This window comes from Brassica napus, chromosome A9, assembly GCF_020379485.1.
Source record: "Brassica napus cultivar Da-Ae chromosome A9, Da-Ae, whole genome shotgun sequence".
In the NCBI taxonomy this organism is placed as follows: domain Eukaryota; kingdom Viridiplantae; phylum Streptophyta; class Magnoliopsida; order Brassicales; family Brassicaceae; genus Brassica; species Brassica napus.
In genome coordinates this window covers 22558672-22577461 of record NC_063442.1, presented here as the reverse complement: position 1 = coordinate 22577461, position 18790 = coordinate 22558672, and positions in this window count along the sequence as shown.

Sequence of the window (18790 nt, the reverse complement as noted above, 5' to 3'; positions counted from 1 at the left end):
ATTATATGCAAATTCACAATGAGGCAAACAATCTTCCCATGATTTCAAGTTCTTCTTTATAATTGCACGCAAGAGTGTACCAAGAGTTCTATTAACTACTTCAGTCTGACCATCAGTTTGTGGGTGACAAGTAGTAGAAAATAATAGCTTAGTGCCTAGTTTAGACCAAAGAGTTTTCCAAAAGTAGCTTAGAAACTTAGTATCTCTATCAGATACAATAGTCTTAGGCATGCCATGTAAACGCACAATCTCCTTAAAGAACAAGTTAGCTACATGCAATGCATCATCAGTTTTATGACAAGCAATGAAGTGTGCCATCTTAGAAAATCTATCAACTACCACAAAGATTGAATCTTTACCAGTACGAGTTCTAGGCAATCCAACAATGAAGTCCATAGAGATATCATTCCAAGGATGATAAGGGATGGGTAAAGGAGTGTACAAACCATGGTTTTGGACTTTGGACTTAGCTTGTTTACAAGTTGCACACCTTTCACAAAGTTTTTCCACATCTCTTTTCATCCGCGGCCAGTAGAAGTGATCCTGCAAGGTCTTGAGAGTTTTTGCGACACCAAAATGTCCCATGAGGCTTCCTCCATGAGATTCCCTAACAAATAAATCTCTCAAGGAGCAATTAGGCACACAAAGTCTATTATCATAGAAAAGAAATCCATCCTGCCTAAAGTAATGTCCAGCAGCAAATTTCTCACAAGACTTGTAAGCATCTTTAAATTCAGGATCATTCTCATACATTACTTTAATCTGCTCAAATCCTAATAGCTTAACATCAAGAGTGTTCAAGAGAACATACCTTCTGGATAGTGCATCAGCAACTATGTTTTCCTTACCTTGTTTATACTTGATGACATAAGGAAATGTCTCAATGAACTCAACCCACCTTGCGTGTCTCTTGCTGAGTTTGTTCTGGCTTTTAAGGTACTTGAGAGACTCATGATCAGTGTGAATGACAAACTCCTTGGGCCATAGGTAATGCTGCCATGTCTGCAAAGCCCTCACCAAAGCATAGAGTTCCTTGTCATAAGTAGCATAGTTGAGAGTTGCTCCTCCAGTTTCTCACTGAAATATGCTATGGGTCTCTTCTCCTGCATAAGAACAGCACCAATTCCAATTCCTGAAGCATCACATTCAATTTCAAAAGTTTTATTGAAATCAGGAAGTATAAGAAGAGGGGCATTAGTAAGCTTCTCTTTTAGGCATTGAAAGGCAAGTTCTTGTGCTTCTCCCCATTTGAATCCAACTTCTTTCTTGATCACCTCAGTCAATGGAGCGGCTATGGTGCTAAAATCTTTTACAAACCGTCGGTAGAAGCCAGCTAATCCATGGAAGCTTCGCACTTCACTGATGGTTTTAGGAATCGGCCACTCTTGTATTGCTTTCACCTTCTCTTGATCTACCTTTACTCCATCTGCACTCACAACAAAGCCTAAAAAAACCAAGTGATCCGTTCCAAAAGTACACTTCTTAAGGTTAGCAAAAAGAGATTCCTTTCTAAGCACATCAAGAACAGCTCTAAGATGTCCTATATGATCATTAAAGCTCTTACTGTATACAAGGATGTCATCAAAGTATACCACAACAAATATGCCAATGAATGATCTAAGAACATGATTCATTAATCTCATGAATGTACTAGGTGCATTGGTTAATCCAAATGGCATGACTAACCACTCATATAGACCATGTTTAGTTTTGAATGCAGTTTTCCATTCATCTCCTTCTTTCATCCTAATTTGATGGTATCCACTTTTCAAATCAATCTTAGAAAATATGCAAGAACCATGCAATTCATCAAGCATATCATCTAATCTAGGAATAGGATGGCGATACTTTACAGTGATATTGTTGATGGCTCTACAATCAACACACATGCGCCAGCTTCCATCCTTCTTAGGCACAAGAAGCACTGGTACTGCACATGGGCTCATGCTCTCACGGATATGCCCCTTTGCCATCAATTCCTCAACTTGTTTTTGCAGTTCTTTAGTCTCCACGGGATTAGTCCTATAAGCTGGCCTATTTGGAAGTGTAGAACCAGGGACAAAATCAATCTGATGCTCAATCCCTCTAAGAGGTGGAAGACCAATTGGATTATCTTCAGGAAATACATCTTCAAATTCCTGTAAAAGATACTCAATTTCACTCGGATATACCGGTGTTGGGTCTGTAACATTCAAAAGAGACTCTTTAAAGATAAGTAAAAGAATAGATTGATGAGCATTGAGAGTTCTTTTGATATCACCCGAGTTGGCATAGAGACTATGCTGCTTCTTTGAATCAGGTTTGAGGTCTATTTCTTTCTTCTTTTGTAGCTGCAGTTGATCTTGGTGAACCTCCTTTGGTGTTAGAGGAACCAGCACAGTCTTCTTTCCTTTGAACTCAAACGTGTGCTTGTTGGTGTAGCCATCATGTATCACTCGTCTATCTGATTGCCATGGCCGACCAAGAAGGATATGTCCAGCTTCCATAGGCAGTACATCACAGAGAACCTCATCCTCATACCTTCCAATTGCAATGGGAACCGAAACCTGACTAGAAACCCTCATTTCTCCTTCTTCATTCAACCATTGAAGCCGGTAGGGCTTTGGATGTTTCTGTACTTGGAGGCCAAGCTTCTTTACCATAGTTTCACTAGCTACATTCACACAACTTCCTCCATCAATGATAAGACTACAGACCTTTCCTTGCACAAGGCACCGAGTGTAGAATAGATTCTCTCTCTGTTCTTGCTCTTCAGCTTTACTTTGCAAACTCAAAGTTCTTCTAGCCACCAATAGCCTTCCTTTCACGGGTTCTTCTTCATGTTCTTCTTCAGTAAGCGCCTTACACTCAGACTCTGAAAGCTCATCCTCAGATTCATACTCTCCATTCTCAAGAAGAATCATGATTCTTTTATTGGTGCACTCATTTGCATAATGGCCTCTACCCTGACACTTAAAGCACTTAACATCTCTAGCTCTTGCACTTGAAACCTCGGCCTTTCCTTTATCCTTACTGTAAAAGGAATTTGGCTTTGAGTCTTCTTTCAGTTGCGGTTTGCTTTCCTTTTGATAGCTAGACTTTTCTTCTTTAGTTCCCTGAAGTCTGGTGTTGTAACGAGAGTGAGAATGTCCCTTCCTCTTAACTTGTTGCTCAACTAGTATAGCTTTGTGAAGCATCTCCTCTATCTCCACATAGTGCTGCATCTCAACATTATCTTGTATCTCTCGGTTGAGACCTCCTAAGAACCTAGCCATAGTAGCTTCTTTATCTTCAGAAACACGAGCTCTCAGCATCAACAGCTCCATGTCTTGATAGTATTCTTCAACAGACCGAGATCCTTGGGTGAGTCTTCTTAACTTCTGGTGCAAGTCGCGATGATAGTGATTTGGCACAAATCTTTTACGCATGAGAGCCTTCATCTCGTGCCATGTTTCAACGGGATACTCTTGGTTAAGTCTCCTGGTAGTCACAAGCTGGTCCCACCAACTCAGCGCATAGTCATGGAACTCAGTTGCTGCTATCTGAATTCTTTGGGCATTGGTGTAGTGCTTACAGTTAAACACCAATTCCATCTTCTTTTCCCATTCCAAGTAAGCATCCGGATCAACTTTGCCATGGAAAGGAGGTATCTTCAGCTTTAAACCAGCAAGATCATCTCTGTAAGTTCTCCTTTCATCATGATCTCTTCTATATCTCCTTCTACTATCTCTAGAAGAGGAACTGCTGCGCGTGGCTTGGTTACGCTCATAGTAGTGGTCTGTTTCTTGTGATTCAGCATGCTCTCTCCGGGTTTCATCACGTCTTTCTCGTCTAGACTCATTGCTATGACCTTGGCCAGTAGCTTGCCTTATCTCTTGCCTTATTTCATCGCGAAGTTCCTTCATACTGCTCTTGATCATATCAGCAACGGTAGTGATCATCGTTTGGTTTAATTGCTCAGTCATCTGATCTCTCAATAACTTGTTCTGTCTCACGAGTTCTGCTTCCTCTTCCGACTCTCTCACCATGGTACCTGATTCAGAAAACACTTAAACAAGTAAGATGTTCACAAGAATCAAATCAGAACAATTAGTCGACGCGGAAACAACTTTCAAAAGATTCAAAAGATAGAAAACTTGTAGATCACGGATTAGAGAATTCAAATCGACCAGACTAAGATCAGATCTATCAGTTTTGGGATTTATGCAGATCAGATTCAAGATAAATAAGAACAGATCTATCACAGAAACAACACAAATCAAATTATTCAGCAAGTGATTCGACAGATCAAGCGATTCGATTACTTCCTTCACACGGATCGGATGAGTTTGATTCAAAATATGATAAGAACACTTAGATCTAACAGGATTCAACTCAGATGATTAACAATCAGGTGATATGCTACTCAGATGATACGAGAAACAACAACAGATCGCAGATCTATCAATGGTAATCAAAGAAGTTGAAGAGTTTATTTGAAACAGAAGAGAAATCGAAAACTTCCCAATCCAAAGCAGCTCTGATACCACTTAATGAACTCCTAGGATATTTCTTTGGATTGAACTGGATAGATCCTTGTATAAACGAATCAGAGACTCAAGTTTATAAAGGTGATGGATCGTTTGGTGACACAAAGAGTTGCGGAATGGCTCCTTGATACTCCTAGATGACTAGCTTGGATATTACACACCAAAATAGACACCCTTAGTTGTTGGATATGACACACCAACGAGATTCACTCAAGACTTGATAAGAAGTAAAGAGAGAACAAAGAAATCTGATAGATTTTGTAGAAAAAGGATTGTGTTTAAAAGAGAGAACGCAAACACACTTATATAGAGAAGTATGGAACAGGCTCCATATTCTCGAGATCATTAAAGGGAACAGGCTCCCTTGGAACTACAACAAAGACTAAAGACTTATTCAAATTCGAAAAGAGTTTTAAAACATGAAATAAAAACCATAGTTTAAAAATAACCTAAGGTGGAACCATGATACATCATCTAAGGTTTATGTAAGTAACTTGTGGCCTCATTAAAAACCTTCCTTTGGAAAACCCAATGGGACAAAACCAAAGGTTAGGAAAAGAGCACACACAAGCACTTGCTTAGATGATGATCAGTTTGAAACCATTGCTTGAATGGTGATAAGAGTGTCTTGATTGATCAAACGTCCATCAAGGCCGTCTTCTTGCTTCCATGAGATCATAAGTAGACTTCCAACAGCTTCTTTGAGTCTTCTAGCTTTGGCGCGAGTGATGGGACCTGGTGGAATGACTAAGGCATCATCTTCTTCTCTTGATTGGTCTTTGAACTCTTTATCTCCATCCTTGTGCCGGTCCATGATCATATCATCCTCCTCATCAACTCCATCATCTGCTCGTTCAGCCTCTTCTGTGTCTCATAGCCCGCCTGTTGAGCTGCCATCTGGGTCTCCAACGCAGATATCCGATCATCTTTGTCCTTCAGCTGAGCCGTAAGAACTTCTGGATCAACAGATGGCGGTGGTGCAGAAGAAGGAGCAGCCGACCGGGAGCGACGACCCAAACCGACCAAAAGTCCCTTCTTCTTTGGAACCGACTGAAATATAAATAACCAAATTTAAATAATATAAATTGATGATAAAATAAAAATCAAGAAATAAATAAATTGAACTTTAAAAAAATGAACTTACCGATTCAACGATTTCATTGATTCGAACCCGGGACAAGTTGGTCGAAGCCGTCGAATCGTTATCATCGGTTTGAAGCTGAGACACTTCGTCATACACCTGAGTTTAGACCAGGTCGACCACGTCCCTCACAAGACCATCATCAATCTGGCCGGTCTTCTTGTTGGTATACGCCCTTTTCATTAGGGCGAGATCATCATCCGGCTCGCCCTCATTTTCTTCCGCCTTGAAAAAACATAAATTAAACAAACATTAGAAATTTGAAGAAATGCACAAAAAATAAAATTCTGAAACTTAAATAATTGAAGAAAAAGCGGTTGAACTTACCATGCGATCCCCCAGAGTGGCAATAGATTGAGCACCCAAGTTATGCTTGTAGATGCCCTTCCCTTTACGGTCGCTCATGCGGTTGTTGGAGTTGGTGGAAGAAGTTTCTTTCGTCTCTTCCTTATCCCAATGCGCACACAAGTCTTTCCAGACCGTGTCGTTCATCGACTTTGGGACCTTTTAATTAAAAAAAAAATATTTTAATAATTTAAAAAATAGTTTAATAAATTAAAAATTGTTAATAAATTAAAAACTACCTTGTTTGCTTCCCACTTCTTCTTCCACTCGTACATCTGCTTCCCATAGTTGTCCATAATTTTGTGGACAAAATGGTGATAGATAGAGAGCGTATCATCGGAATTCCAGTTGAATTCTTGCTAAAATAGTTTAAAAATAGTACAAAAAAAAGTTTTAATAAATAAAAAATAGTTTAATAATTAAAAAAATAGTTTTAATAAATCCCAAAAATAGCTTAATAATTACAAAAAATAGTTTTAATAATATTTAAAATGTTTAATAAATATAGAAAATAGTTTAATAATTACAAAAAATAGTTTTAATAAATAAAAAATATAAGTAAAAAATTTGAATACTTACCGCAAACTGACGAAACCACAGATGCTGCTTCTCGAGAGGGAAGTCAGTGAAAGTCGGATGTCCCTTGTCGAGGGCCGAGTACATCATATGGTTGATCCATGCGCTGATCCCGTTCCCGGATCGGTTGAACCTAATAAAAAGAACAAATTATTATTAATAATGAATCAAATTTTAAGGAAAAAATAAAAGTTTAATTACCATGTTTGATCCTGTCCATGTGGATACTCAGTGAGATATGGAAGATGGTCACGACCGGGCTGTCGAACCAACTCCGCAATACTCATCACTCCCGGAGGACCCGGAGGAGCAGGAGTGGGTGCAGCAGCGGGAGCGGGAGCAGCAGGAGCGGGTAATGGAGAGGGAGATGTATGGTAGGAGCTATGGGGCGAAACGGAATCCTGATTATGGCTGGACGAACCCCGAGACTGTCTCCCCATACCACCCCGGCTACGACGCGGTCGAGGCCCGGTCTGATCATCATAAGACCTGTAAATTAAAAAAAAACTTTTTAAATTAAAAATAGTTAAAAAATAGTTTTTAATCGCAAAATATAAATAGTTTAATAATTAACAAAAAAAAGTTTTAATAAATAAAAAATAGTTTAAAAATTAAAAAAATAGTTTTAATAAATCCCAAAAACAGTTTAATAATTACAAAAAATAGTTTTAAAAATATTTAAAATGTTTAATAAACATAAAAAATAGTTTTAATAATATTTAAAATGTTTAATAAATATAAAATTTATATTTTATATATAAAATACATAAAACATTTTATAACCACAAAAAAAATGATTTTAAATATTATATATATGATTTTTAATCACAAAAAAGTTGTATAGATTGTAAAAATGTTTAATAAATATATAAATGATTTTAAAATGCAAAAAATAGATTTTATATACAAAAAACGTTTTCAATATATATATATAATTACAAATTCGATTTTTATAACCACAAAATTAATAAAAACAAAAAAAAAATCCAAATCAAGTGAAATACATAATCAAACTCGATTTTACACAATCCTACCATTCAACCTAACAAAAATCTATAAATCTCATTCCAAAATCATCAAATCTACTTCAAAACCATACAAATCTAACCTAAGAGAGTGTGGGATAGGGTTCATACATGAAATTGAGGAGGATTAAGGCGGAATCGCCGGAAATCATCGAGAGAGAAGGGCGGAGTCGCCGGAATTCGCGAGAGAGGAGAGAGTGTTCGGCGGAGAGGAAGAGAGAAATGGGGAAGAAGATCGGGCTCGCCCTAATATTATGAGGCGTCCGACGGAAACTATCCGTCGGAATTTCCTCGGAAATATTTTATATTTCCGTCAGGATTTCCTCGGAAATCATTAATTCAATTTTCGCGAAATATTTGGCGGCTTGGTTTACCCGGTTAATGAAAATATTCCGAGGAATCAAGTTTCCTCGGAATACCCTCGGTAATTACCGAAGAAATTCTGAGGAACCAGGGTTTGGGGTTTCAAAACATAGATTCTTTTCGCCGTATTTCATTTCTTATACAATGATAATGCATATCATTGAGGATTCTTTGTATAGATGATCATAAACCATGAAATAACAAAATTTCAAAAATAATTGTAAGTATTCCCTTTACCGTTTATTAAAGTGTATAAGTGTTTCTCTTATGTTGTGTGGTTTTCGTTCATGCAATCGTAAAAGTGTTTGTTATTGGGTAAAACACCAAAGTTTGACTTCATAATCTGGTTAAGACACTTAATGAAGGTTATATACATGTTATTCAATCCGCAAAACGTTGTTTTCGGTTTAAAACCCCTAGTTCCTCGGAAATTCCTCGAAATATACCGAGAGAATTCCGAGGAAACCCTAATGTTCCTCGGAATTTCCTCGGAATATTACGAGGAAATTCCGAGGAAGAGGACTCTATAATCAAATTTTTAAATCGACAAGGTCTATTCGGAGGAAATTCCGAGGAAAACCTATTTGCCCTCGGAATTTCCTCGGTATTTATCTTAAAAAAAAAAAAAAAGTCGTCGCTAGTCTGTTTCCGAGTCATCATCACTAGATGAATCTGAATCTGAATCTGAATCTTGGTGAAACTCTCCAATCACTGGTTCATCCTCTACGTGAACGGCGGCTTCATCTCCGAAGTCGGTTAAATCGACTACAAGGCCAACTCCACCTAAATCTTCTACTGCACTTAAGTTGCCGGATGTGCTTGGTTGTAGTGGGTCTTCCAGCTCAGAACTTCCCTGAACTCGGCCTCTCGGGTTGAGTCTTGTAACAGTAACCCATGGATCATCTCTGTTCCTTACCTGGGGGTACTTGATATAACAAACCTGATCGGCCTGAGAAGAAAGAATGAAAGGATTATAATATTGCAGCTTCCGTCTCGAATTTACTGATGTAACACCAAATGCATATGTTCTCACACCTCGATCTGGAGTGTTGTCGTGCCAATCACAATAGAAAACAGTACAGCGCAATCCAACCATGCCCAAATACTTGATTTCCAAAATCTCATGTATGTGTCTGTAGTATACATCATCTCCTGATGCAGAACAAACGCCAGCATCATAAGTCGTACTCGAACGTCTCCTCTTCTGAGTTGTGAATGCATATCCTCGAGTACAAAATCTCGGATATGACTTCACAACAAAGTTTGGTCCAACGACCATCTCGCGTATCCAATCGTCAAATGTTTCACCTCTGGCCAAACCAGTAGTCACATAAGTAAACATCCATCCAGCAAATTCTCTCTGTTCATTTCTTCTAGTTCGTCCTCTGTGGCGTATCTATATTCGAACCGCTTTTCTGCTATGAAAATCCTCTCATATTGAAGAACATCTTCGCAGTTGGTGAGAAAATATGTTTGCAAATGACTGCCCTCCTGCTCAGTAAGTCGACGGTCCTTTGGTTTTCCGCTAAGTCATCCAACGTCTGTGAAAATGTCTGGAACCGTAACATGATATGTTGCCCGTTCGCCTCTATCATCATGCCGAGCAGGTCTTCTGTTTTTGGTCTGAACTTCTGCTGGAAAGTAGTACTCGGCAAAGTTTGAAGTTTTTTCATTGATCATCTGTGCGACTATAGAACCTTCAACCCTACTTAAATTTTTCACCATCTTCTTCAAATGGAACATATACCGCTCATACAGATACATCCATCTATACTGCACAGGACCACCAAGTTCCAATTCTTTTACCAGGTGAATAACAAGATGCTCCATAACATCAAAAAATGAGGGAGGAAATATCTTCTCAAGGTTGCACTGAATCACGGCTATGTTAGTCTTCAAATTTTCAATACCTTCAAGAGTCACTGATCTCGTGCATAAATCGCGGAAGAAACCACTTATCCCTGCAATTGCTTCATGAATATTTCATGGTAATAGTTCCTTGAAGGCAAACGGAAGGAGGCGCTGCATCATTACATGGCAATCGTGGCTTTTCAAGCCAGTAAACTTTCCTTCCTTTCTGTCGATACAGTTACGCAAATTTGATGCGTAACCATCTGGAAATTCCACATCGTTTGAAATCCAATCAAAGAACGCATCCTTTCCCGCTGCATCAAGTCGGTATATGGGAAAAGGAGCCCTACCATCCTCATCAACATGAAGTTCTGAACGAGCACATATATCGACTAAATCCAGTCTTGACTTCAAATTATCCTTTGTTTTACCTTGAACATTAAGGATCGTGTTCATAAGATTGTCAAAAAAGTTCTTCTCAATATGCATGACATCTAAATTATGCCTTAGTAGATGATCCTCCCAGTATGGTAGATCCCAGAAAATACTTTTTTTTGTGCCAGTTATGTAGGTCTCCAACACCATCTACCGGAAAACGCTCATGTCCACCGACGTCTGGCGTCCTTTCTGCACCAAAATCTCTAAGTTGTGTCTTCAAATCTTTTCCACGAATTTCCGGAGGTGGACTGTCAAACACCCTCTTGTTCTTCGTAAACAAATTCCTACTTCTACGATATGGATGATCTGGTGGTAGGAATCTCCTGTGACAGTCAAACCAACACGTTTTCCTTCCGTGTTTTAGTTGGAAAGCATCAGTGTTATCTTGACAATATGGACATGATAGCCTTCCATGCGTTGTCCATCCAGATAACATACCATATGCTGGAAAATCACTTATTGTCCACATTAGTACTGCCCGCATTTGAAAGTTTTCTTTATACGAAACATGGTATGTTTCAGCACCTTGAGCCCATAGTTGTTGCAACTCATATATTAGTGGCTGAAGAAACACATCAAGTGATCTCTTAGGATGCTTTGGTCCGGGAACGAGAATCGAGAGAAACAAAAACTCTCGTCGCAAACACAAGTTTGGGGGTAGGTTGTATGGTGTAAGAATGACTGGCCATAGAGAATACTGTCTTCCACTCTTGCCAAACGGGCTGAAACCATCAGTACATAATCCAAGGTAGACATTTCTTCTCTCATACGCAAAGTCAGGATACTTTGATTGGAAATGCTTCCACGCTTTTGCATCTGAAGGATGTCTGATCTCACCATCTGTTGAGTGCTCCGCAAGCCATCTCATTGGTTGCGCTGTGCGTTCAGACATATACAACCTCTGCAACCTCTCCGTCAAAGGCAAATACCACATCCTTTTATATGGCACTGGAACTCTTCCACTCGTATCTTTATAACGAGGCTTCCCACAAAATTTGCATGAAACCCGCTGTTCATCCGCCCTCCAATAAATCATGCAGTTGTCTCTGCATACATCTATTACCTGATACGATAAACCAAGACCAGCTACGAGTTTCTGAACCTCGTAGTATGAGCCAGGAGCTACATTATCTTCGGGTAGAATACCTTTAACATAATCAGCAATCGCATCCACACAGTCTTCAGCCAAATTATAATCCGTTTTAATGCCCATCAATCTTGTAGCAGATGATAAAGCTGAATGACCATCTCTGCAACCTTCGTACAATGGTTGCTTTCCAGCATCCAACATATCATAAAATCTCCTAGCTTCTGCATTGGGTAAATCTTCCCCTCTAAAATGATCATTTACCATCTGCTCAGTACCTACACCATAATCTACATCCGTTCTAATTGGTTCTTCTAATCTAACCGCTGGCTGAGGTTCGCTAGTACTACCATGTTCATAATCAGTTTCCCCATGATGATACCAAATTTTGTAACTTCGTGTAAACCCACTCAAATATAGATGAGTCCAAACATCCCACTCTTTAATAACCTTTTTATTTTTACAATTAGAGCAAGAACATCTTAAGATACCTGTTTTTTCTTCCGGTTGTCGGTGAACTAACCCCATGAATTTGGTTATACCTCGTTGGTATTCTTCCGTAAGCAATCTCGTGTTTGGATCCAAATGAGGTCGATCGATCCAAGTACGAAAATAATTTGAAGAAGACATGTTTTTTATGAATCAAATTCGTGTGTAAAGAGAGTGAGAGGGAGGATGAAGATATGGAGTGAATGAAGAGGAAGAGGGGTGCTTGTATTTATAGTTGAAATCCTGCCGACACACCGAGGAAATTCCGACGGAATTCCGACGGAATTCCGATGCCAACGGATAGTTCGTCGGAATTTCCTCGGAATTTTAAAAATCCCCCAACGGCTCTCCAACGACTCTCTAACGTCTATAATATTTCTTCGGAATTCATCGGTTTTTTCCGAGGAATACAATTTTTCTCGGTATTCCATAAGAATATTCCGACGGAATGATATTTCCTCGGAATTCCGTCGGTTTATTCCGAGGAAATTCCGAGGAAACCAAATTTTGTGTTTCCTCGGAATATCCTCGGAAATTCCTCGGGATTTTCCGAGGATTTCATTTTCCGTCGGAACGTCCGTCAGAATACCGCTGTTTTCTTGTAGTGTAAAGTCGACCCGGTGAATTAATACCTCGACGGGACTGTCTTGTGGTCGAATGGCCTCTCATTGATAGTTCTGGTAGAGTGTTAATAATGTTGGTCGAATTTTATTTAAGCTAGGCAAGCTTAGTTGAAAGCAAGACGAGATTCGAAGGATGAGAAATTTTTGTCGAAAACTGTCCGAAATTGTCGTTAAGTTTCTTAACTAAATTCCGACCAGTCTAATACCTTCACCAGCTATTCTTCTTGCTTTCTCAGTAAATCAGTCACATGAGCTGCACCTACCTGCTTGCTTGCTTCACTAAATTTACATGAAAGTCACAAGCTGGTTGCTTGTTTAATAAAAACAAAATAATCTTTCTTCAAAGGAGGGAAAGGACAGCAACTTGCTTTGGTTTAAGTAAACTCTCACCTGAAGCAACTTCTTATGTTATAAAACACCATCTTCTCTCCTCTGGACGTTCATAACCTGCAAGAAAAACCAGAGAACAATTCAGAGAGAAAGAGAAAAGAAGAGAGAAAAATTTGTGAGAAAAACTAGTTGAAAAATTCAGAAAAAAAATTCAGAGAAGAGAATTGGGCATGGACAAACCTTTGTCACCATCCTGTGACTTTATCCAGTGTGTTCTGGTGTGGTTAAGAGCTGAAGGTTTGGTGTCCAAGAGTTTAGAATTACCCATATTCTTCAGCCTTTGATTTTGATCGGTAAGATGGTTGTGGATCACTTTCTGTGAGAAGTTTTGTTGGTTTGCCTACACTGGAGATAAATTCTGAATAAATCCAACCATGGATTCTTGTGGTGTTGATCAGGTTAATTCGTGGTTAGCTTGAAGAGAGACAACCCGTCAAGTTTAATTAGTTGAGTAAAACCGGTAAGCTTCAGCTTCTTGATTCAGCCATGTTTTGATGAGAACCAATTGCTGTATGTTGGTTAACCTGTCAGGATCAGTTGTCTAAGGTCTTGTTCTCTTCAGTCTTGGTTGGCTTATGATTTAATCAGTCTCATAGAACCAGTAGACGAACTGATAAGAATTATGGGAATTAAACCGAACTGATTTGATCTTGTTTAGAACTGAATTGAGCTGAGTATGTTCTGATCTGATCTGAGCCGAGCTGTCTATGGTCTGAAATTGTCTTGAACTGATGTCGTCTGAGTATAACCGAGTTAAGCTGTTGGGAACTTCGGGTTAGTCGTTTATGTACACATTGTGGCTTCTCGGTTTGGTTTCAGTTACGAGTGATCGGCTGTGCATGTTCTTGTTTGATTGTTGCACGGCTGGTCGAGTCAACTTATACTTAGACCAGATCGGGGGTGTCACAAAGGTGGTATCGGAGCATGATTATACGATGCTAGAATGGGAGTTGTTTCAAATGTTTTTCGAGTCAAAATAAGGCGCAAGGATAACTAGGATATGCTGGCTGGTTCCTTCATCTTAGGATAGATAGTCATGGGTAGTTACCTTACTGTTATCTTTCATACGAGATGCATCAAGACAAGCTCGACGGAGTGGAGTGTACTTACCAATTTTGATCCTGTCAAGATCGAGATTCCTACAGTCATGATTGAGCTTTCTACCGTCATGATTCGGTTTGTTATCGTCATGTTTTGGTTCAATCTGGTCATGCTTCAATCCATTATCATCATGCTCGGGTGAGCTAACGACGTGCTCGGGTTTACTACCATCATGCTTGGAGTTGGTATCATCATGCTTTCCTGCGGTTCCTACAATTTCTAGTATTGATATCAATATTCAAAGATATATGAGACAGAGTTGACACATCAATTACATCTTCGGCCCGTGTTTTATTGAAGTCAAAGTTGACGTTGTTGGTGATGATCCGGTTCAGAATATCCGACTTCATATGACTTATTCTTTCGGCTGCTCATTTCAATCCAGCTTATGCCCAAACGTACCAGAACCAGAGAAGTACAAGCCTGATTGATTCAGCACTTGTTTCAAGCTTAACGTTGGTGGCGGAGATAGTTCAGCAGTAGTACAAGACGATGGACGCACCAGCACCATTCTGTTGCAACAAGACATCTTGAAATTTGTGAACAAGATAAAGAAGTTGGGACAACACCGACAAGTACTAAACCATTCGATGTAGATTTTGTATAGAGGAAGATTTCGAATGCAACACTAGGAGCAGAACAACTAACATGGCCCATTGTTCACAAGATTGCAAGAAGGATATGGAACCATACATCATCAAGAATGATACAGTAAGTTGGTGATTAAGCGTCAAGCATCATTTGGGAAATGTTAGTCCAAGTTAGGCGGATTTCTTTCAAGTGTTCAAGATGGAGTGTTTTCTACCCAAAACATGGGACCGATATGGAGTTCGCACAGTGAGATGTTTCCGCCAAGATTTCGAAGTCAAGTTAATCTGATTCATCCATTATGGTTTGGAGGATGAGCTAAAGATCATGAAGATGTACTATTGTGACTTAGCCATTAATCTCAGAGTAACCCAAACTATAAAGCTTAAGAGCTATGAGGAGTTGGTGGAGGATCACATGAATTCTATAGAAGCCGTTTTTACTGAAGAAGTTTACCAAGTCATGCAGATTATTTAACTATCAACCTATTCAGATAGAAGGTCAGTTCAAGTAATGAATCAAGAAAGTCGATGGAGATAATTTTTGTTGGACGTTTCATCAGATCAAGACCGAAGATCCTGAGTTGTTTTGGTTTTGGCTAGAAAGGAGAGTAAGGTGATGATTGTTCAAGTATATAAAATCCTCGATCGCTTACGTCATTTGCGCTTTGGTGGTGCCAGTAATGAGTACAGAGGTTATCCTACCATGGCCCATGAAGTTACCCGATCTTTTTACCTATACCTAGGGCACCGCTTGTTAAACTTGTTCGCTTTCCTTACCATTAGTCACTAACTAAGTGTTTGGCTATTTGGGTAGAGCCTACACTTTATAGTTGCCTGGACCGTCAAAACCTCTGAAAAGGTCCAATCACAGGTTTGCTTCTTATCCCATTGCGTGTTGTGTATTTTAAAAATTTATGAATGATTAAATAAATAAGTGAAGGAGTGATCAAGGTGTCGTATGAGACCTTGCCTATGGACGGAATTTTCCGCCCATATTGTGTTTGATGCGGGAACAACACATAGATGTAGTTCTCGGGTAGTATCATTGTTTTAGGAAGGATTCACTTTAGTGAATTCAGGTACACTGTTCTTATTCGTGGAAGTACTGGCTGCCATTTATGGTATGCCTTCGTATCCCATCCCCATTCCTTAGTACTTCCATTAGAACGGTTTGTTTCTATCTAGAGTGAGATTGGCTATCTAGTTATCGAGCTCAATTAGGATGTTGTTGAGGAATGAAGTCTTTCAGAGAAGACCAGTTACCGTTGGCCTGCAGTCGTATTCTACTAAGTGTTGGAGCCTCGCTCATATCAGTCTGGAGAGAATAGATAACCTTCAAGACTGCAAGTAGAAAATCAAGATGGCTTATTCATTCGTATTTGAGGAACTCAGTTGAAGGATGAGAATCTAAGGAATTCATAGAAGGAACTAGGTGAAGAGAATTTCGAAGAATAGTATGAGGACTGTGTCATGTACAAGTTCATAAAGTGGAGATGTGGGAGAAGGAACCCAAATTCAACCTAAAATTAAGCAGATGTGAAGTAAATCCCAAGGAAGATTGAAGAGTGCAAGGAAAAATGTATAACCATAAGGCATATGGGAATGCTCAAGTTGTTAAGAGATCAGAAGATGTATTAACAGAGAAAGTGTGAAGTCATCATACAAGAGTACTTCGTTGGTAAATCAAGTTTGGTATAGGCGGACTTGTTGATTCCTCAGTTACTAGACAGAAGAAGGAAATTAGAAAGTAATAGAACAAGACTTGGATATGCGAAACTTCAGTGAGATTGAGTCGTTCAGAAGTTTTTGAAGAGTATCTCAGATAGATAAGAAGGGTATGGAATACTGTAAGGGAAATCATTCCTGGAATAAGTGTGTGTGTGTGTGTGTGTGTGTGTGTGTGTGTATTTGAGAGTGGCACCCTTGGTCTGAATCATGTTAGCGTGATTGATCGTGCATATTATTGTTTGATTGTTGCACGGTTAATCAAGTTGACATTGACCAGACTGAAGATGTTACCTTCACGTATGGCACATCCTGACGTTCCATATTTCCATGTTATTGAACTGGAGGAAAGCAGATAGAAAGGTTTCAGAAGTAATGGTATCCAGAGATTCAACGATGTCAAAGGAAGTATGTAGACCGCAGTATATGAAAGTTATGTGCGATGAAGAATTGGTTATCGTGAAAGTGTTTGCTCAGAAAAGAAATAATTGTTTTACAAAAGTTGGGGAAATCCGCAAATCTGTTATTTGGTATGTACCGAATTGTTCACAGTTGAAATGGTTATCTGTTGACCGGAACTTCTTTTAGTTATGCTATGGGTGAGCCGATTTTGCGTAATCTTATATCAGACCCAGTATGATAGAACTGCTGAGACCAGAAAACTTGTAACCCTATTTAGCCTATCCTAAAGGTCCTTTGCGGATAGGTGAGCACCATATCAGAAGATTGGAGAAAAGGAAAAATTTGTAAAAGTTCAAGTATTTGGGGAACCATCAGTTGTTTTGACACGGGCAGATGAGGATAAGTTCAGAGTTGGTTATCTTAAACTTCTTGCAGAGACTCCAGTGTCCAGTAAAAGTCTGTACAGCTATGATTTGAGAATTCGAGGAAGAATTCTTTTAAGGGGGGGGGGGGGGGGGGGGGGGGGGGAATGTAATAACCCTCACGAACCAATAAATTTTTGGTCGAGAAAAACTCCCCTCGACCAGTTTGGAGTTAGTCGATCAGATTTAAAATAAAGTCGACCCGGTAAATTAATACCTCGACGGGACTGTCTTGTGATCGAAAGGCTTCTCATTGATAGTTCTGGTAGAGTGTTAATAATGTTGGTCGAATTTTATTTAAGCTAGGCAAGCTTAGTTGAAAGCAAGACGAGATTCGAAGGATGATAAATTTTAGTCGAAAACTGTCCGAAATTATCGTTAAGTTTCTTAACTAAATTCCGACCAGTCTAATACCTTCACCAGCTATTCTTCGTGCTTTCTCAGTAAATCAGTCACATGAGCTGCACCTACCTGCTTGCTTGCATCACTAAAGTCACATGAAAGTCACAAACTGGTTGCTTTTTAATAAAAACAAAATAATCTTTCTTCAAAGGAGGGAAAGGACAGCAACTTGCTTTGGTTTAAGTAAACCTTCACCTGAAGCAACTTCTTATGATTTAAAACACCATCTTCACTCCTCTGGACGTTCATAACCTGCAAGAAAAACCAGAGAAAAATTCAGAGAGAAAGAGAGAAAGAAGAGAGAAAAATTTGTGAGAAAAACTAGTTGAAATGTAATAACCCTCACGAGCCAATAAATTTTTGGTCGAGAAAAACTCCGCTCGACCAGTTTGGAGTTAGTCGATCAGATTTAAAAATAAAGTCGACCCGGTGAATTAATACCTCGACGGGACTGTCTTGTGGTCGAAAGGCCTCTCATTGATAGTTCTGGTAGAGTGTTAATAATGTTGGTCGAATTTTATTTAAGCTAGGCAAGCTTAGTTGAAAGCAAGACGAGATTCGAAGGATGATAAATTTTAGTCGAAAACTGTCCGAAATTGTCGTTAAGTTTCTTAACTAAATTTCGACCAGTCTAATACCTTCACCAGCTATTCTTCTTGCTTTCTCAGTAAATCAGTCACATGAGCTGCACCTACCTGCTTGCTTGCTTCACTAAAGTCACATGAAAGTCACAAGCTGGTTGCTTGTTTAATAAAAACAAAATAATCTTTCTTCAAAGGAGGGAAAGGACAGCAACTTGCTTTGGTTTAAGTAAACCCTCACCTCAAGCAACTTCTTATGATTTAAAACACCATCTTCACTCCTTTGGACGTTCATAACCTGCAAGAAAAACCAGAGAAAAATTCAGAGAGAAAGAGAGAAAGAAGAGAGAAAAATTTGTGAGAAAAACTAGTTGAAATGTAATAACTCTCACGAGCCAATAAATTTTTGGTCGAGAAAAACTCCGCTCGACCAGTTTAGAGTTAGTCGATCAGATTTAAAATAAAGTCGACCCGGTAAATTAATACCTCTACGGGACAGTCTTGTGATCGAAAGGCCTCTCATTGATAGTTCTGGTAGAGTGTTAATAATGTTGGTCGAATTTTATTTAAGCTAGGCAAGCTTAGTTGAAAGCAAGACGAGATTCGAAGGATGATAAATTTTAGTCGAAAACTGTCCGAAATTATCGTTAAGTTTCTTAACTAAATTCCGACCAGTCTAATACCTTCACCAGCTATTCTTCGTGCTTTCTCAGTAAATCAGTCACATGAGC